General features: G+C 39.8%; 1 protein-coding gene across 2 annotated transcripts in view; it reads left to right on the top strand.

The window, feature by feature from the left end:
- drd2a (dopamine receptor D2a) overlaps positions 1 to 20,664 on the top strand; it is a 235,195-nt gene that overhangs the window by 497 nt on the left and 214,034 nt on the right. The gene's annotated exons all lie outside the window — the stretch shown is intronic.

The following is a 20,664-nucleotide window of genomic DNA, read 5'->3' as shown; positions in this document are numbered from 1 at the left end:
TTTCCTCAAGATGCTTGAAGAAATACAGAAAGAGCATAAGGCAACACAGGCTATTGTGTCTATAGAAGAGGAGATGGAAGAGCAGCATTCGGAAATTGCGATTGTTGTGTGTTTATATTCTGCTTAAAATGTTAACCATATCAGTTGTGTAGTAATTATGGATTAAGTGACAAAAATAATAGTTGTATATTACTTTATCCACACTGTCTATGTGAGGAAATGGGCCCCAGTTATGTAGATGACGTCACACCGAGGGGGTGGCATATTTAGTAAGGCGATGAAAAGTGGGCGTTCTAAGTACACTTAGTTATCTACCCATTATTCAAAAACTAATTGATATTATGGGAAATGACTGTCAGGTTCATTTACAGGAGCAAAACAATACCTAAAAGAAAAACCTGTTAGTGACATGTTGGTCATCTGGACATAATAAATGTATTTGTTTTATTATTTTTTTTTTTCAGTTCAGTTTCAGTTTATTTGGAACATGCATACGATACAATGTAATGCATCACACAATTCCAGTTGTTTCATTACAGCACGTCCGAAAAGGAGTAAGAAAAAGCAGAGCTTATTTAATCCTACCCCTTTTCATACCGTCGCAATTTTATCCAATTTCCTTGTGCTCTGTAACAGAAGAGTGAACAAATACATAATATACCATAGTATGCAAACAAATATTCAATACATAAATATGTGTCTCAATAATAATAAAAAAAAGTGTTCAAGATGTTCATCATAATTCTTGTTCTGTGTACTTTGTGAACACTTGTAGTTTGAACAGTCTCTTAAACTGAATCATATTGCTGCTTTGTTTGATTTCTTTGCTTAGTCCATTCCATAATTTAACTCCACATACTGCTATACTAAAGGTTTTAAGTGTTGTACGAGCATACAAATGTTTTAAATTAGATTTTCCTCTAAGGTTATATTTCTCCTCTTTTGTTGAGAAGAATTGTTGTACATTCTTGGGTAGCAGGTTATAGTTTGCTTTGTACATCATTTTAGCTGTTTGCAAATGCACCAAATCGCTAAATTGCAATATTTTTGATTTGATAAATAAAGTGTTTGTATGTTCTCTATATCCAACATGATGTATTATTCTAATTGATCTTTTTTGTAACAGTTTGTGAATGAAGTGTACTTTCGTAGTTATTTCCCCATATTTCTGCACAATAACTCAGATATGTAATATTAGTGAGCAGTAGAGAATATGAAGTGGTTTTTGGTCTAGAACATATTTTGTTTTATTCATTATTGTATATTTGTTACGTAAGATTTCCAATTAATTTTATCATCTATTATTACACCCAAAAATCTAATTCCATAATAACATTTTAAGATATCGGTATTATGATAATGGTGTTGCTGTTGGTATAAGAAATGTCCTATAGTTTGAAACACCTCCATTTCTATTGGCTGCCATAGCCGCCTCTAAAAGGTTTGCATCCATTGCTGTTGAGCCTTAAATACATTATATATGTGTGCAGTTCATTGATCGTGAATATGTCTTAGAATATATAAGATAAGGCTAACGGTTCATATTGTAGTCTGCATGTAACATAGCGGCTTATTCTGATTTGTCTTTTGAGCGAATGCGTGACAGTGTATCCAACATTTTTTATGTATTTGTCTTTTAAGTTACAAATATTAGGCGTCTCTGGCTTATAAACTCAGTGACAAATACCAACACTGAACAGCCTTATGAATTATTTCAATGCCTGAGTGAATATTAGCTTTTCGACGCCAAGGACATGTATTTAGCTCTCTGTCACTGGTTGCAGCCACGTACGTAAGTAGGGCACAGATATGTCTTTTTCCTCGAACAAAGCATGAATCTTTCATAGAAAACCGAGAGGAATCCACAGAGGTCTGCAGTATCAACAAATTAGTTTTACAGTACAGTGTTTGGTGGTGGTGATTAAATTATATAATTGCAACATAACTACTGTTATAATGAAGTGGTTCTAAAACGTTTTTCTTGTACCACCATAATGACCAACATTAAAATACAGTAGCAAAGTAGCCCTAAGTATTCAATACAAACAAGGCAGAGGTTTTATTTAACAAGTAAATTTAATATGTTGGCCACTGTAACATTACACACAGTTTGAACCACTTTAATCAAGTGATTATTTGGCGTACGACTAGATGGAGCTTGTGTTCCCCTCGTGCAGGGGTCGGCAACCCAAAATGTTTAAAGAGCCATATTGGACCAAAAATACCCCCCCAAAAAATCTGTCTGGAGCCGCAAAAAATTAAAAGCCTTATATAAGTGTTATAAGGAAGGCAACACATGACGTAAGTGTCTATATTAGCTATAATAGCCTACTATCAAAGGCTGACGCAAATCTTCATTGACGGAAATGTTGTATTTTAATTTTTATTCTACACATTTTTGCAACATTGGAAATTATTAGTAAAATGGAGGCTTCTCACAGGATGAGATAACTTCTGGAAATACCTGGCTCAGAATGGCCAAAGGTATAGACGTGTGTGTCCAAGTTTAAGGAAACGCCAGGCTGTCTTCTTCTATTGCATTTATTACAATCTTTGCAAGCTGGGTAACGTTTGTTGTGGTTGGGAACAACATGGCACACAAACTACTATGAGAAATGCAGCCAATATTACATACAGATGATGTGTCATAAGTAGAGATGTCCGATAATATCGGCCGAAAAATGTAATATCGGAAATTATCAGTATCGGTTTTTTTTATTATCGGTATCAGGTTTTTTTTTGGTTTTTTTTTATTAAATCAACATAAAAAACACAAGATACCCTTACAATTAGTGCACCAACCCAAAAAACCTCCCTCCCCCATTTACACTCATTCACACCAAACCGTTGTTTCTTTCTGTTATTAATATTCTGGTTCCTACATTATATATCAATATATATCAATACAGTCTGCAAGGGATACAGTCCGTAAGCACACATGATTGTGCGTGCTGCTGGTCCACTAATAGTACTAACTTTAAACAGTTAATTTTACTCATTTTTATTAATTACTAGTTTCTATGTAACTGTTTTTATATTGTTTTGCTTTCTATTTTATTCAAGAAAATGTTTTTAATTTATTCATCTTATTTTATTTCATAATTTTTTTTTAAAAGTACATTATCTTCACCATACCTGGTTGTCCAAATTAGGCATAATAATGTGTTAATTCCACGACTGTATATATCGGTCGATATCAGTATTGGTTGATATCGGTATTGGTAATTAAAGAGTTGGACAATATCGGAATATCGGATATCGCAAAAAGCCATTATCGGACATGCCTAGTCATGAGACAAACAAATATAAATTAAATACACAGAGGACATAAATAAAGGAAATTAAATGAGCTCAAATATACCTACAAACAAGGCATAATGATGCAATATAGCATGTTAGCATCGATTAGCTTGCAGTCGTGGATTGACCAAATATGCCTGATAAGCACTCCAGCAAATCAATAGAATCAACAAAGCTCACCTTTGTGCATTCACGCACAGCATAAAATGTTTGGTGGACAAAATGAGACAAAGGAGTGGCATAAAACACGTCTTTCTGTGGCAGCATCGGAGAAAAAGTTGTACATGTAAACAAACCACGATGAGTTCAAGGATCGCTGAAATTAGTAGGACAAAACGGTGCTTGCCAAATACTCTCATCAGTAAAGCATGTTTAGCGTAAACAGTGGGATTTCTAACAATTAGGAAGGTTTGTGTCATGTTTGTTCGCCTACAGAAAATATATAAAACAAAAAATGTTTTTTTCTTCATCTTTTTCCATTTTCACACACGGCTAAAGAGCCGCATGTGGCTCGAGAGCCGTGGATTGCTGACCCCCGCCCCAGTTTGAGAATTGTTGGTATAATACACAATGAATGTAAAGTAGTATATACTTTTACACATTTGGAAAAATGTGTTAAAGTTAGAAAAGTAGTTAACTCATAATACAAAGAATAACTATAACTTCAGTACAGTGGTTTCCTCGCCACATTGCGTTTCAAATATTACGACTCCACCACCCCGTTTTTTAAATATTATTTAAAGAAAATATTGTGAGGGTATTCTACAATTTTTGGGGCCTAAATTAAGCATTTTCAAGCATAAAAGTGGCCAAATTCATACAAAATATCAATACTATTGCCACTAGATGAGACCAAACCAATCACAGCGTGCTGTTCGGTATCGTGGCCACTGATTGGCTCAGCCTCAGGAAGCATTACTCTATTGGATTAACAGAGGGCTAAGCTGACTAAAGGGTGTTTTTTCGTATCCAGAGGGCTCTCATAATGTTGAAAAACGTATTTAAGTCGTAAACAATTTTGTATGCTCAGTGTTTTTCAGCCTTTTTTGAGCCACGGCACATTGTTTGCGTTGAAAAAATCCGGAGGCACACCACCAGCAGAAATCATAAACTCAGTTGACAGTAAAACGTCGTTGTCGCAATTGTCAGATATGACTTTAAAGCATAACCAGGCATGCATCAATATAGCTCTTGTCTCAAAGTAAGTGTACTGTCACCACCTGTCATATTAAACCCTGACTTATTTTGACTTTTTTTCTGTTTTCCTGTGTGTAGTGTTTTAGTTCTTGTCTTGCGCTCCTATTTTGGTGTCTTTTTCTCGTTTTGGTATTTTCCTGTAACAGTTCCATGTCTTCCTTTGAGCGATATTTCCCGCATCTACTTTGTTTTAGCAATCAAGAATATTTCAGTTGTTTTTATCCTTCTTTGTGGGGACATTGTTGATTGTCATGTCATGTTCGGATGTACATTGTGGACGCCGTCTTTTCTCCACAGTAAGTCTTTGCTGTCGTCCAGCATTCTGTTTTTGTTTACTTTGTAGCCAGTTCAGTTTTACTTTCGTTCTGCATAGCCTTCCCTAATTTTCAATGCCTTTTCTTAGGGGCACTCACCTTTTGTTTATTTGTTCGTTTAAGCATAAGACACCTTTTTACCTGCATTTACAAAGCAATTGGCTACCGGTTGCCACCTACTGATATAGAAGAATATTACACGGTTACTCTGCCGAGCTCTAGACAGCACCGACCACTCAACAACAACAACACATCATTTGCAGACTATAATTACTGGTTTGCAAAAAAATGTTTTTAGCCCAAATATATGAAAATTAGATCGCACAGTGGTTGAAAAACACTGCTCTAGCTAATAAATTATTTTATAAATAATTGACGTTCCTAATAAACCGAAATTAATTGGTCGCGGTTATGTGCGGAATCAGTTAACGGCAATAAACCAGGGACAAATGTACTGCACCATTTTTTTTTTGCTGTAAAATTTAAAAACGAAATGTTAGAAAAGAAAAAAAACAGAATACAAAAATCACAGTCCAGACAAGGCTAGAAATACACAACTACGAACCAAACAATACAATGGTAAAATAAAAATGAAATAGAAAGCACTAGGAATAAAATAAGGGAAATCCATGAAAAGGCTTCAAGACAAACAAACATGTCCAGCTCAACTTGCGATAAACATTTTTTATTGAATATTTAACAGTCTGGCGAGATGTATTGTGGTTGTAGTCTATGCTGGTGTACAATTGCACACAGTTTGTTCCTAACATTCTGAATATTAGTGAACACATCTCAGTGGAAACCACAATGATAACATTCCTGCCAAAACTGAGCAATATTATCCTTGCAAAAACTGAATTCTGGACAAAACTCTTCAACTTGGACAAATTATATTGCCTAATATTGTGAGCACCCATGATAGTAATATATAAACCTTGCTGTCCACTGTGTTGTCCTTGAAGCCCACTGAGACACTCCTCCTGGCCTCTTGGCTATAAGACGAGACTGTAATTGAATGTGAAAGGTTGTGAAGCTTCCACAATGTGACAGTCAACAGCACCTTAAAGTGGGGAGGACTCGCGTTGACAGCGTGCATAGACAAACACATGTGTGTAGTGTATTACACACACACACACACATGCCAGTCAAGTGCCACTATCACACTGGGACATAGAGATCGGCCAATGCCACAGATGATCCACTGGTGGCCTGCAGTACCACTCCAAAGAAAAAACATTGTGGGTTTATTTTTACAAGTTGTTTACAAAAAAAGCATGTTTTGGAGGTGCAATGCTTTGTGTCATCACAGACACCAGAACTGTGCAGATGTCTAAATACAAAACACAAAACCAGTGAAGTTGGCACGTTGTGTAAATGGTGAATAAAAACAGAATACAATGATTTGCAAATCCTTTTCAACTTATATTGAATTGAATAGACAGCAAAGACAAAATACTTAACAATTTTTGCAAATATTAGCTCGTTTGGAATTTGATGCCTGCAACATGTTTCCAAAAAGCTGGCACAAGTGGCAAAAAAGACGGGTAAAGTTGTGGAATGCTCATCAAACACTTATTTGGAACATCCCACAGGTGAACAGGCTAATTGGGAACAGGTGGGTGCCATGATTGGGTGTAAAAGCAGGTACATACAGGCTTTGGAGCAATATATGTTGCCATCCAAGCATCGTCTTTTTCATGGAAGCCCCTGCTTAGTTCAGCAAGACAATGCCAAGCCACGTATTACAACCAGTGTTGGGTTAATTACTGAAAACCAGTAACTAGTTACAGTTACTAGTTTTTATTGTTTTACAAATGTTTTTAGTTTTTAGTTTTTAGCTTAATGCTTTCATGATGGTTTGTATGTTGTATGTATTTTATGTATTTGTACCTTGTTTTTTACTGTTGTACCTCGTTTTACTGTTGAACCTTGTATTTTTTTTAATGACTACTGCTGCAAACCAAATTGCCCCTCGGGGACAATAAAGATTTTCTAAGTCTAAGTCTAGTTACGCCACCTCACTGCGATGAGGTGGCGACTTGTCCAGGGTGTACACCGCCTTCCGCCCGATTGTAGCTGAGATAGGCTCCAGCGCCCCCCGCGACCCCAAAGGGAATAAGCGGTAGAAAATGGATGGATGGATGGAGTCTAGTTACTTTATTTCAAAAGTAACTCAGTTACTAACTCAGTTACTTACACCAAAAAGTAATGCGTTACTGTGAAAAGTAACTATTTAGTTAATTATATATATTTTTTAAGGCCCCATTTAATGCCCTTTTAGCTTTCATTTCAGTACTGTTATTGCACTGGAGAATAATACAACCTGTTGATCAACTTGACATGCATTTGCATCACTGAACCTTGCTAAGCAATGTGGTCTACATACAACACACAAAGGCAAAGATATGTTTCAAAGGGCCGATTTGTTTCAGGCCAGAACAAATTGACAAAACTATTTTAAATAGCTGCAACATAACATACATAAGTAACAAACGGCATAATAAAAACATAGCTGTAAACCAACGAAGGCACACACTACATACACAAAGCCTAACCAGGCATTTTTTTTATCTCAAGGAATTCTGAAATAAAATCATGTCCTAAGCCCAGAACACTCTACACATTTCCCCAGTTTTAGTTTAGAGATAAGGAAAGATTGGCCTGGCCCACTAGGATCCCTCTTTATATTTGTGAAATTTATAGTCTATACATTTAGAGTGATGTGATAATCAAACACTCTAGAAGTCTAGAATGAAAGAGCAACAGTATATAAGAGAATTGACAGTGTGTGTGTATCTTCAGTGCGCAGTGCCTCGTTAAAATCCAGCCGCTGTTGGAGGTGGAGGTGAAGTGTGTCTCTCTTTACTAGCTTTGTCGAAGCATGTTGCTTTTGTAACTGTTTCAGCAGATTTGAATTGCTAGGATAGGATCTTTGATCCAAGACACAACTTACATTCAACTAAAATGTTATTTTCTTTGTGGTCGACAAAAGAAAAGTATTGAGAATATCTCCATGTTAAGAAACTCTGCTTCGGGCTTTGCCATGATGTCTCGTTAGTAAACACAGACACGCTCCCTTCCACACACACACACACACACACAGACAGCGCGCGGCATGCCTCTTTCTTGTCGCCTCTTCCGCAGCGCTGCAATAAAACACACTCTTCTACTTGAATGAGAGACAGCAGATTATTCAGATCGACCAACATCAATCTACACTCATGAACATAACCTGTGGAGTCCCCCAGGGGTCGATACTGGGACCCACACTATTTATAATGTATATCAATGAAATATGTAAAGTATCAACACTGCTGAAGTTCATCCTCTTTGCTGACGACACAACCATTACATGTGCAGGTGACGACGTGAAGCAACTTCTGGCCTCTGTAACTGAGGAGATGATCAAGTTAAAAACTTGGTTTAATACCAACAAATTGTCTCTGAATTTAAAGAAGACCAAAATCATGCTCTTTATCAATCGCAAAAGTAATATACCCATCAGGATTGTTATTGATGATACACCAATAGAATATGTTCAACAAAATTCATTCTTAGGAGTGGTAATAGATGAAAATATATCATGGAAGCCTCATATAAATTACCTGAGGACAAAAGTTGCTAAATGTGTTGGAATGATGAGGAGATCATGTCATTTATTGAACACCAATGCTCTGCTTTTATTGTATCATTCATTTATTATGTCATATCTAAACTATTGTGTTGAAGTCTGGGGAAATTGTTATAAATCCCATCTACAGCCTTTAGTCACTCTGCAGAAAAAGGCCATTAGGATTGTGTCCAATGTTCACTACTTACATCATTCAAATCCACTATTCATGGAGTTAAAGCAACTTAAACTGCACGATGTGATCAATTGTAAAACTGCTCAAATTATGTTTAGGGCATCCCAAAACTCTCTACCATCCAATATACAAAACCTATTCCAGGATAGAGATGCTCACCATAGTTACAGTCTAAGAGGAAACAACAAATTATATTTTCCCAAATTTAGAACAACTTTAAAATCAATGTGCATTTCAGTGCGTGGAGTCAGTTTGTGGAACAACTTAGGGGACGAGTTAAAAACCTGTTCTAACATGATTAAATTTAAAAGACTGTTTAAAAAAGAAGTACTGAAGAAGTACGAGGAGGAAAGAGAGTGATGCCCTCAGCACAGAGCGTTGGGAGAGAGGTGTATGGTCAGAGAGTGTTTGGGCCTGTATGTGTGTGTGTGTGTGTGTGTGTGTGTGTGTGTGTGTGTTTTGTCTCGTCTTGTCTTGTCTCATAGTAACAGTGGTACTATTGTATTGTTAGTGTACAGGAGCTTTTCTTGTTTTTGTTTGTATAGTATTGTTCTTGTATTATATTGTTTATGTTAAATGTGGAATGAGTGAGAGGGGTTGGGATATTATAAGCATCTGCTTCAACCAACCCCTTTTCAAGCCTTGCATAAATGTCCCTGCCAAAATGTTTTTAAAAAAAAAAATGTGTGTTGTTGTACTGTGCAGGTTTGAAATAAATAATTCAATCAATCAATCAACTCTGATCTTCTCAGTTTCTAGCCGATACTATATACAAACTAACGTAAAATAACGCAGTAACGCATCTTGTAGTAACGGTAACTGAGTTACTGAATATAAAAAATAACGCGCTAGATTACTATTTACCGCCGAAAGAAACGGTGTACAGAAACGCGTTAGTCCCAACACTGGTTACAACAGCGTGGCTTCACAGTAAAAGAGTGCGGGTACTAGACTGGCCTGCCTGTAGTCCAGACCTGTCTCCCATTGAAAATGTGTGGCACAATATGAAGTGTAAAATATGACAAGGGAGACCCCGGACTTTTGAACAACTTAAGCTGTACATCAAGCCAGAATGCGAAATAATTCCTCCTGAAAAGCTTCAAGAATTGTTCTCCTCAGTTCGCAAACCTTCACTGAGTGTTGTTAAAAGGAAAGGCCATGTAACACAGTGGTAAAAATGCCCCTGTGCCAACTTTTTTGCAATGTGTTGCTGCCATTAAATTCTAAGTTAATGATTATTTGCAAAAAAACAAACACGTTTCTCAGTTTGAACATTAAATATTTTGTCTTTGCAGTCTATTCAATTGAAAATAGGTTTTTATTTAAGAATGACACAACGTGCCAACTTCACTGGTTTTGGGTTTTTTACGTGTATTATAGATGTGTATATACATGTGTGTATGTATATATGTATGTATATGCTTATTGGTGTATGTATATATGTGTATGAATGTGTATATACGTGTATATGTATATACAGTTTGTAAGTGTGTGTGTGTGTGTGCGTGTGTGTGTCTGTGTGTGTGTGTCTGTGTGTATATTACATATAATAATTAGGATGAATAAAGAAAAGAAACAGCTTTAAACTTGGCCGAGCATTGCTTTAGCATATGGAAGAACATGAAGTACATATGGCATCCAGTCAATTATTAATATTTAAATTCCCCCAAGAAAATATAGAATTAAATATGTTAAGGTAAGAAGATGTAAACCTCCTTATTCGAAATAATTAATTGGAGTTTAGAACCATATGTTGCACACAATCTTGCCCATGTGTGTGGGCAAGTTTGCAATTAATAGCAAATACACATTAAAACAGATATAAATATGTGCACTCCAGAAAAACTTCTCCTTTTTACCTTTGTATGATGACTATGATGGCATTTATGATTTGCACTCACCAAATTAGTCATTTGAGAAGGACAATTTGGGGACATTTCTGTAAATAAATAAACTGAGTTGGGCAATGGGGTATTTTAAAATTTGCTACAGCGTTGTTTGGATGTTGAAATTATATTTGTCTGCAGAAATAATCTGTTCCAGGGTCAAACTGTCACTTTTAATCAACATACAGGCAACTTTCTCAATTAGTTAACACATGTACACAGGTGCATTTGTATCTGTTATACAAATGTAAAAAAACAAGTAACCACACCTGTGGTAAATATGCATAATGCCTAATCCTTTGATTGATTGATTGATTTAAACTTTTATTAGTAGATTGCACAGTACAGTACATATTCCGTACAATTGACCACTAAATGGTAACACCCGAATAAGTTTTCAACTTGTTTAACATAAATCAATTAATGGTAATCCTAATGTAGCTTGTGATGTATAAGGAATCTCATGGAATGTGCTGCTTCACTATGCCCAGTATTCCAAACAGTGCCCCTTTTTTAAAGAAAACTATCAGAAGAGATATCCATCAATCTAATGAACGCTGTGAAATAACTCTGGAACTATGTCACTGTGAATGTCCAAAACCCAGTTGCAAGTGATAAACGCTTATTTAGTGGAACGAAAAGAAATGTAAAACTGCATCAATATACATAAATTAAAGGGGAACATTATCACAATTTCAGAATGGTTAAAACCATTAAAAATCAGTTCCCAGTGGCTTATTATATTTTTCGAAGTTTTTTTCAAAATTTTACCCATGACGCAATATCCCTAAAAAAAGCTTCAAAGTGCCTGATTTTAACCATCGTTATATACACCCGTCCATTTTCCTGTGACGTCACATTGTGATGCCAACACAAACAAACATGGCGGAAAGAACAGCAAGCTATAGCGACATTAGCTCGGATTCAGACTCGTATTTCAGCAGCTTAAGCGATTCAACAGATTACGAATGTATTGAAACGGATGGTTGTAGTGTGGAGGCAGGTAGCGAAAACAAAATTGAAGAAGAAACTGAAGCTATTGAGCCATATCGGTTTGAACCGTATGCAAGCGAAACCGACAAAAACGACACGACAGCCAGCGACACGGGAGAAAGCGAGGACAAATTTGGCGATCGCCTTCTAACCAACGATTGGTATGTGTTTGTTTGGCATTAAAGGAAACTAACAACTATGAACTAGGTTTACAGCATATGAAATACATTTGGCAACAACATGCACTTTGAGAGTGCGGACAGCCCAATTTTCATCAATTAATATATTCTGTAGACATACCCTCATCCGCGCTCCCTTCCTGAAAGCTGATCTGTCCAGTTTTGGAGTTGATGTCAGCAGGCCAGGGAAGCTAGGGTCGATATTCTTCTCTTGATCATCTTCGGTGGCATAAGGGACGGTGTGAGCCAAGACATCCAGGGGGTTTAGCTCGCTCGTCTGCGGGAACAAACTGCCGCCATCGCTTGCCGTGCTACCGAGGACCTTTGTCCCTGAATTGCTCACACACTCCGGCAGATTCAATGGGGGTCTGACGGCAGATTTATTTGACTTTATCGTTGGAAATGCATCTGCTTTGAGTGTCGCAGGATATCCACACATTCTTGCCATCTCTGTCGTAACATAGCTTTCGTTGGTAAAGTGTGTGGAACAAATTTCTTGCCACTTTCGCATCTTTGGGCCACTGGTGCAACTTGAATCCGTCCCTGTTCGTGTTGTTACACCCTCCGACAACACACCGACGAGGCATGATGTCTCCAAGGTACGGAAAACAGTCGAAAAAACGGAAAATGACAGAGCTGATTTGACTCGGTGTTTGAGAAAATGGCGGATTGCTTCCCGATGTGATGCCACGTTGTGACGTCATCGCTCCGAGAGCGAATATTAGAAAGGCGTTTAATTCGCCAAAATTCACCCATTTAGAGTTCGGAAATCGGTTAAAAAAATATATGGTCTTTTTTCTGCAACATCAAGGTATATATTGACGCTTACATAGGTCTGGTGATAATGTTCCCCTTTAAAGATGCACCGATAATTGATTTTTAAATCGAATTGTAGCTTCTGAAGCGTATGCGTGCTCGAATCGTGAGGTTTCCCACCTCTAATATCGGTCTACAATGGTGGACTCGCGCAAAGCACCTTGGGTACATTTCAGTATGGCGACATCCACTGACGTCACACTTGGGGAAAAACGTCACAGGTTTTGCAAATTTCAAACGGCTCATTCATTCCAAATACACAAAACTGGTACGAATAGGTATGAAAATGTTGTTTTGCATAATAGGTCCCCTTTAATAAACGCAACCCTTTAAGTCAGGCCTGGGCAATTATTTTCACTAGGGGGGCCAAATTTAGAGAAAAAAATATGACTGGGGGCCGGTAGATCTATTTTTAGGAACACTAATACAAAACCTCACAATAATGTCTGATTGAATGCTAAAAACATAAAAAAAATGGAATGGAATTTTATTTTTTTTACTGAATGAGACACCCAGAATGTACATGAAAATAAAGAATGTGGGTGAGGAGGGGGGCGTGGTCTGCGGGCCTGCCGTGGAGCGGGGTGTGTAAGGGCCGGCCTCAAAGCCAGAGGCAGGTGAGTAGATTGCCCAGCTGGGGTTGGTTATCTAATCACCTGTCGCCTTTATTAGCAGCAGCCGGGCCGAGACACATTGTTGGAGTTGGAGCCAGAGAGAGAGACACACACACGTATGAGACAGAGACTGCTGGAAATCAATTCTACCCTGTTTATGTCAATAAAGACTTGCTTAACTCTGTACACCAGGCTCAAGGCAGATCTATCGGACTCAGGAGAACCCTCCACGAGCAAAGACGCTCACAGTGGGATTTACGATATTAACTATGAATGATAAAACACTGAATATTGACAACGTATGAACATATTCATTTGATCGACATATTTTACAATCAAGCAAAATGCAACAAAAATGTAACAAACACAGTGAAATATGAACGTGAAGGGTGACAAAACACACCTACGATCTGATAGATCTGATATATCACTGAGCTTTAGAACTTTGTTGTAAAAATCTCTTTCGACGTCTGTCCCTGACACCCACATTTCAGACTGGCCTCTCTGGAAACATTCTGTGGAAACGCTCACCACCCACACTTGGTGCCTCGTCTGAGCTAATGTGACTTAGATTACCATAGTAACTAATTAGATCGCCATAGTAACTAATTAGATCACCGTAGTAACTACTATATCATGCAAAAGCCCAGATTCCAACCATTGAAATACTTTGTAGAGTTCAAAACTTACAGTCATTAGAAAACATCACCGCACATCATAATGGCAGCTACAGTTTCCATCTTAAAGATCTAAAATAAATATTTGAGAATGTCCGGAGGGCCTGATTGAAAAGCTTAATGCAGACCCCGGGCCTTAATTTGCCCAGGTCTGCTCTAAGTACAAGCTCAGTAGATCAGCTTTTCATGTGCTATCAAATTTGCACGTTTTAATACACGTACACGGTTTGTAGATCAGGCCCTGAGAGTTGCAAAAAATAAAGAAAAAGCAAAGAAAAATCCTTCAATACAAAGCTCTTGTGAGTCTTGACACCCGCAACATGCTGATATTTGTCACATTAGAGGTCCTTCCTTTAGCCGGAGAAAAAAATAAACAATTTTTGGAAGCCTGCTGAATTGAGCTCTTGTGGGATGACATACACTATTTTGACCACCCATCCAAATGATCAGAATCATGTGACCAAATCACTTGGCCCGGCCACAGGTGGAGGAGGAATTATGGTGTGGGGTTGTTTTTCAGCAATTGGGCTTGGCCCCTTAGTGAAAGGAACTTTGAATGCTCCAGGATAACAAAACATTTTGGACAATTTCATGCTCCCAACCTTGTGGGAACAGTTCCTCTTCCAACACGACTGTGCACAAAGCAAGGTCCATAAAGGCATGGGCGACAGAGTCTGGTGTGGATGAACTTGACTGGCCTGCACAGAGTCCTGACCTTTTGGAAGAAGTGAAGTGAATTATATTTATATAGCGCTTTTCTCTAGTTACTCAAAGTGCTTTACATAGTTAAACCCAATATCTAAGTTACATTTAAACCAGTGTGGGTGGCACTGGGAGCAGGTGGGTAAAGTGTCTTGCCCAAGGACACAACGGCAGTGACTAGGATGGCGGAAGCGAAGATCGAACCTGCAACCCTCAAGTTGCTGGCACGGCCGCTCTACCAACCGAGCTATACCGCCCCGCTATACCGAAGAATGGTGGAAAATTCCTATAAACACACTCCGCAACCTTGTGGACAGCCTTCCTAGAAGAGTTGAAGCTGTAATAGCTGCAAAAGGTCATATTGAACCATATGGGTTAGGAATGGGATGGCACTTCAAGTTCATATATGAGTCAAGGCAGGTGGCAATTTAGTGTATTTTGCCATGTTTTACAAGTTAGCACTCAAAATGCCACCGTCTTGTGCAACGTTAGAGGCTATTTATCGAGAAATTGTATTGTACTATAATGATTAACATTTCATGGTATATTTTTGCTCACCATAAGCATGAGAAGTGCATTGCAATATGCAGTAAACAATGACACTAATCAGCGATGAAGATGATGGTGCGAAGGACACGGGGTGACTTTGTGCTTGTGGACGACATGTGAAGGCCACACATGATGAGGTGAAAATGGGAAAAACAGCGAAGATGGCGGGGAGGGCGAGAGGAAGGAGGCCATGTGACGCGCGTCTCCGCACTGACAAGTGGAAGAACACAAGTTGGGTCCCCAGGAGCCCCGAGGACGCACAACAATCACTCAGGAACCCGTCGGCAAGGAGACCTTCCATCGGCTGCTCGCTCCGTATGTTAATACAAATCACTGCTTCCCTATTTTCTCTTGACAGATAATCCGGGTTGTGCAGGGGGAGCGAAAGGATGTAAGCGGGTAAATGTAAACCAGCGTCTTATCACATTGTTATGAAAAATCCGTTCTTGACCTTCAACCTGCAGCATTTACGCATCACTACCTGGGTTTTATGGTTTGTTTTTTGCACCTTTTACCGCGTTGGTACATATTTTGCAAAGGTCCGTGCTCCTTCATTATTTTTTTCCTCAGGTAAACGCGGACTAAAGTTTGATCCCGGTCACACTGCCTGCTTTTCATAATTACCCGCATAAATTAAAAAAAAGCTTTGCGCGGTGACCTTCTCGGGCCAGATTAAATATTTAGCGGGATGCGGCGGATTGGCTCGTCGCTAATTAGAGGAGGTCGGCGTGCAGGCGGTCAGATGGCAAGACGCCATGTGGCATGTTTAGCCCCCGTCAAACGGAGAAGACAGAGTCTGCCGGCGTGGGAGTAGGATGACAACGAGTCGAGCTCGGTTTTTGCTCTCGTGATGGCGTGGGCGCTCTTGTCTTAGCGAAACCTGCACCATATTGCCAGAAGTATTTACGACATCCTCGGTACAGAGCCCACATAAGGGCAAGGAAAAACTCACCCCAGTGGGACGTCGATGTGAATGACTATGAGAAACCTTGGAGAGGACCGCATATTTGGGTAAGTCCCCCCCAGGGGAGACCGAATGCAATGGATGTCGAGTGGGTCTGACATAGTATTGTGAAAGTCCAGTCCATAGTGGATCCAACATAATAGTGAGAGTCCAGTCCATAGTGGGGCCAGCAGGAAACCATCCCGAGCGGAGACGGGTCAGCAGCGCAGAGATGTCCCCAACCGATGCACAGGCGAGCGGTCCACCCCGGGTCCCGACTCTGGACAGCCGCACTTCATCCATGGCCACCGGACCTGTGTGTCCCCCACCTCCTCCACAAGAAAGAGGGGGGCAGAGGAGAAAAGAAACGGCAGATCAACTGGTCTAAAAAGACTTAGACTTCGACTTCCTTTTTATTGTCATTCAAATTTGAACTTTACAGCACAGATAACAACAAAATTCCGTTGCATTAGCTCATGGTAGTGCAGGATAAAAAAGCAATAAGGTGCATATATAAATAAATAAATAAATATAAATAATATATAAATATATATATAAAATAAATAAATATATATAAATATATATAAAAAAATAAATTACTGTACAGATAAATATATTGCACTTTCTCACATGCGTCCACGTTAATGGATGTATGTAATATTGTCTTTTTTATTCCAGCGAGTTAATCCATTTTGGGGGGAGTTGAGGGGATGATTTAATTATGATGCGTTCAAGAGTCTTACGGCCTGAGGGAAGAAGCTGTTACAGAACCTGGAGGTTCTGCTTCGGAGGCTGCGGAACCTCTTTCTAGAGTCCAGCAGTGAAAACAGTCCTTAGTGGGGGTGGGAGGAGTCTTTGCAGATTTTATGAGCCCTGGTCAGGCAGCGGCTTTTTGCGATCTCCTGGATAGGAGGAAGAGGAGTCCTGATGATCTTTTCCGCCGTCCTCACCACTCTCTGGAGAGACTTCCAGTCTGAGGCATTGCAGGCTCCAGTCCAGACAGAGATGTTGTTGGTCAGCAGGCTCTCTATAGTGCCTCTGTAGAATGTGGTGAGAATGGGGGAATGGAGCTGTGCTCTTTTCATCCAACGCAAAAAGTGCATGCGCTGCTGAGCTCTTTTTACAAGAGCTCCGGTGTGTAGGGACCAGGTTATATTGTCAGTTATCCCCTTAAGAAGGGGGTCTATATAAAGGCTAAAGTATACAAATGAGTTTTAAGATGGGACTTAAATGCTTCTACTGAGGTAGCATCTCTAACTGTTACCGGGAGGGCATTCCATAGTACTGGAGCCCGAATGGAAAACGCTTTATAGCCCGCAGACTTTTTTTGGGCTCTGGGACTCGCTAATAAGCCGGAGTTCTTTGAATGCCGATTTCTTGCCGGGACATATGGTACAATACAATCGGCAAGATAGGCTGGAGCTAGACCGTGTAGTATTTTATACGTAAGTAGTAAAACCTTAAAGTCACATCTTAAGTGCACAGGAAGCCAGTGCAGGTGAGGTAAAATCAAAAACTTAGGCATGGAGACTGTTTCTACAAAAATATTGTGAAATAATTGGCCACTCTCAGTGATTTCCAGCGTGGAACTGTCATAGGATGCCACCTGTGCAACAAATCCAGTCGTGAAAAGTCCTCGCTCCGTAATATTCCAAAGTCAACTGTCTGCTTTATTATAAGACAATAGAAGAGTTTGGGAACAACAGCAACTCAGCCACCAAGTGGTAGGCCAGGTAAACTGACAGAGAGGGGTCAGTGAATGCTGAAGCGCATAGTGCAAAGACTTTCTGCACAGTCAGTTGCTACAGAGCTCCAAACTTCATGTGATCTTCCAATTAGCCCACGTACAGTACGCAGAGAGCTTCATGGAATGGGTTTCCACGGCCGAGCAGCTGCATCTAAGCCATAAATCACCAAGTCCAATGCAAAGCGCCGGATGCAGTGGTGTAAAGCACGTCACCACTGGACTCTAGAGCAGTGGAGACGCCTTCTCTGGAGTGATGAATCACGCTTTTCCATCTGGCAATCTGATGGACGAGTCTGGGTTTAGAGGTTGCCAGGAGAATGATACATTTCGGACTGCATTGTCGAGTGTGAAATTTGGTGGAGGAGGAATTATGGTGTGGGGTTGTTTTTCAGGAGTTGGGCTCGGCCCCTTAGTTCCAGTTAAAGCAACTTTGAATGCTCCAGGATACCAAAACATTTTGGACAATTCCATGCTCCCAACCTTGTGGGAACAGTTTGGAGCGGGTCCCTTCCTCTTCCAACATAACTGTGCACCAGTTCACAAAGCTAGGTCCATAAAGACATGGATGACAGAGTCTGGTGTGGATGAACTTGACTGGCCTGCACAGAGTCCTGACCTGAACCCGATAGAACACCTTTGGGATGAATTAGGACTCTGAGAGCCAGGCCTTCCCGACCAACATCAGTGTGTGACCTCACCAATGCGCTTTTGGAAGAATGGTTGAAAATTCCTATAAACACACTCCGCAACCTTGTGGACAGCCTTGTCAGAAGAGTTGAAGCTGTAATAGCTGCAAAAAGTCATATTGAACCCTATGGGTTAGGAATGGGATGGCACTTCATGTTCATATGTGAGTCAAGGCAGGTGGCCAAATACTTTTGGCAATATAGTGTATGACTGATTAGCGCGCTACAAAGTCCCCGTGCCACATGTTCTCCACGCAGGCGCCATCGCTGTCAAAGGACCTCAAACACTGTCAGCGAGTCAGCGTGACTGTGTCATGTTGTGTCTCCAGCAGTGTCTCCATGGCAACCTAGGATCGCCTACTTTAGCCGTCCTTAATATTGCCGGACTGACTGGACAAACTGGAGTGGCAAATCACTGTGGGGGCTTTTGGCAGTGGAAAAAAGAAGCTTTGAGGATTAAGTAATGACATTATGGGCAAAGGTGTTATGTTTTGTTTTGTTACTTTTTGTAGTATTATTTCTTCCTTTACTTCGATCATTTCAGTTTCTTATCACTTTTGTTTAGGTCAGGGGGCGGAGCCATGAGAGAGACAATTGGTTTATTAATCCCCGAGGGGAAATTAAGATTTTCTGCGCAATCCCATTCAAGATCAGACAAACATTACAGGGAGACAGAACAGGATCGCTGACGGGTCTGCCAACTTCTGGCGCCCCTTACAAAAAAGGTATGAAACAGGTAAACGCTGCGGGGGTTAATGAATGCTGGATGGATGAATGAATGAATGCTTAATGAAGGCTGTATGAGCGCGTATCGGTCTCCTTAGATGCATGCTCGCTCATCCATGCGTACTGGACACTGGCCGAGAGTTAGTCGGCAGCCGAGGGTGGAGTCGGCTCTCTTGCTTTGTTGGGTCTGCTCCTGTCTCTGGTCATGCACCCCCCACCCCAGCAGACGATGGAGTGGAACACCGCATGTATTTTTAATTCCATTTTTTTTTTTTTTTTTTTTTTTTACTTTTGTAGCTGCATGTAGAAATGGCTGGTTGCATCAGCTCTGCTCTTTTTAATGTCTTTAATGTCCTTTTGTGTTCTTTTGATGTTTCCCTCTTACACATATGCTTATGTGTACTATGGCTATGAGTTTTTTTATTTTTATTCCTTGGCCTAGAAATCCTCATAGCCATAGTACACATAAGCATGTGTGTAAGAGGGAAACATACAACATCAAAGAACACAAAGGACATTAACCAGCCATTTCTACATACAGCTACAAAAGTAAAAACAACAACAACAAATATATATATATTTTTTTTAAATACATATACACAGTAGTGGGCTCTGCTGTGTTCCACGCCATCGTCTGCTGGGGTGGGGGGAGCATGGTCAGAGACAGGAGCAGACCCAACAAAGCAACCAAGAGAGCCGACTCCATCCTCGGCCGCCCACTAACTCTCGGCCAGTGTCCAGCCCGCATGGATGAGCGAGGAGACCGAGGTGTCCGATATACGCTCATTCAGCCTTCATTACGCATTCATTCATTCAGCATTCATTTAGGCTGTCGATGCAGCGAGTGTTTGTTTCCTTACACTTGCCACTCCTGATTACTTTTATCTGATAGAAGTAATGACTTTTGGCTACTACATTATGGCTAGGTTTTGGTATTTGTGCATCTGCTTTGGTCTCCTGGCAAGTTCTGCTAACCTGCTTTGTTTCCCTTTTTGTTGTCTGCCTGGTTTGAGTTTTTTGTTGTATCATAAATTGTTTGACCTGGCCTTGTGCTACGCTTTAGTTTTTTCTCCAGAGATGTTTTTTTTTCCCACCGGGGAATTTAATAAAGACTTTCATTAATGCAAAGGCACTGACTCTGCGGTTCCAATCTCACTGAATGTAACAAGATAGATAGAAAAAAAAAAACTCTGAAAAAGAAGCCTCTGAGAGAGCCGTGAATGAGTGTGACACACTTTAGTGACGATGACAAGGAACGCGTACCTTTTAAGTAAGAAATCTCAAACAGAACCAAGACTCAGGGTGGGTGGCGACACAAGCAAGGAAAAACTCCCTTCAAAGGTGAACTGGACTTTTTTTTTTTTAATTATGCCTATCGTTCACAATCTTTATGAAAGACATAACGACAAATGTATATAATTATTTTCAATGCATTCTACAAAGTAAATAAACCATATTTTCCGGACTATAAAGCACACTTAAAATCTTTTTTTTTTTCTTCTCAAAACTCGACAGTGCGCCTTATAACC

This window comes from Nerophis lumbriciformis, linkage group LG17 (assembly GCF_033978685.3).
Source record: "Nerophis lumbriciformis linkage group LG17, RoL_Nlum_v2.1, whole genome shotgun sequence".
Classification (NCBI taxonomy): Eukaryota; Metazoa; Chordata; class Actinopteri; order Syngnathiformes; family Syngnathidae; genus Nerophis; species Nerophis lumbriciformis.
The sequence above is the reverse complement of the archived record's forward strand: the minus strand, read 5'-3'. Positions and strand labels throughout refer to the sequence as shown.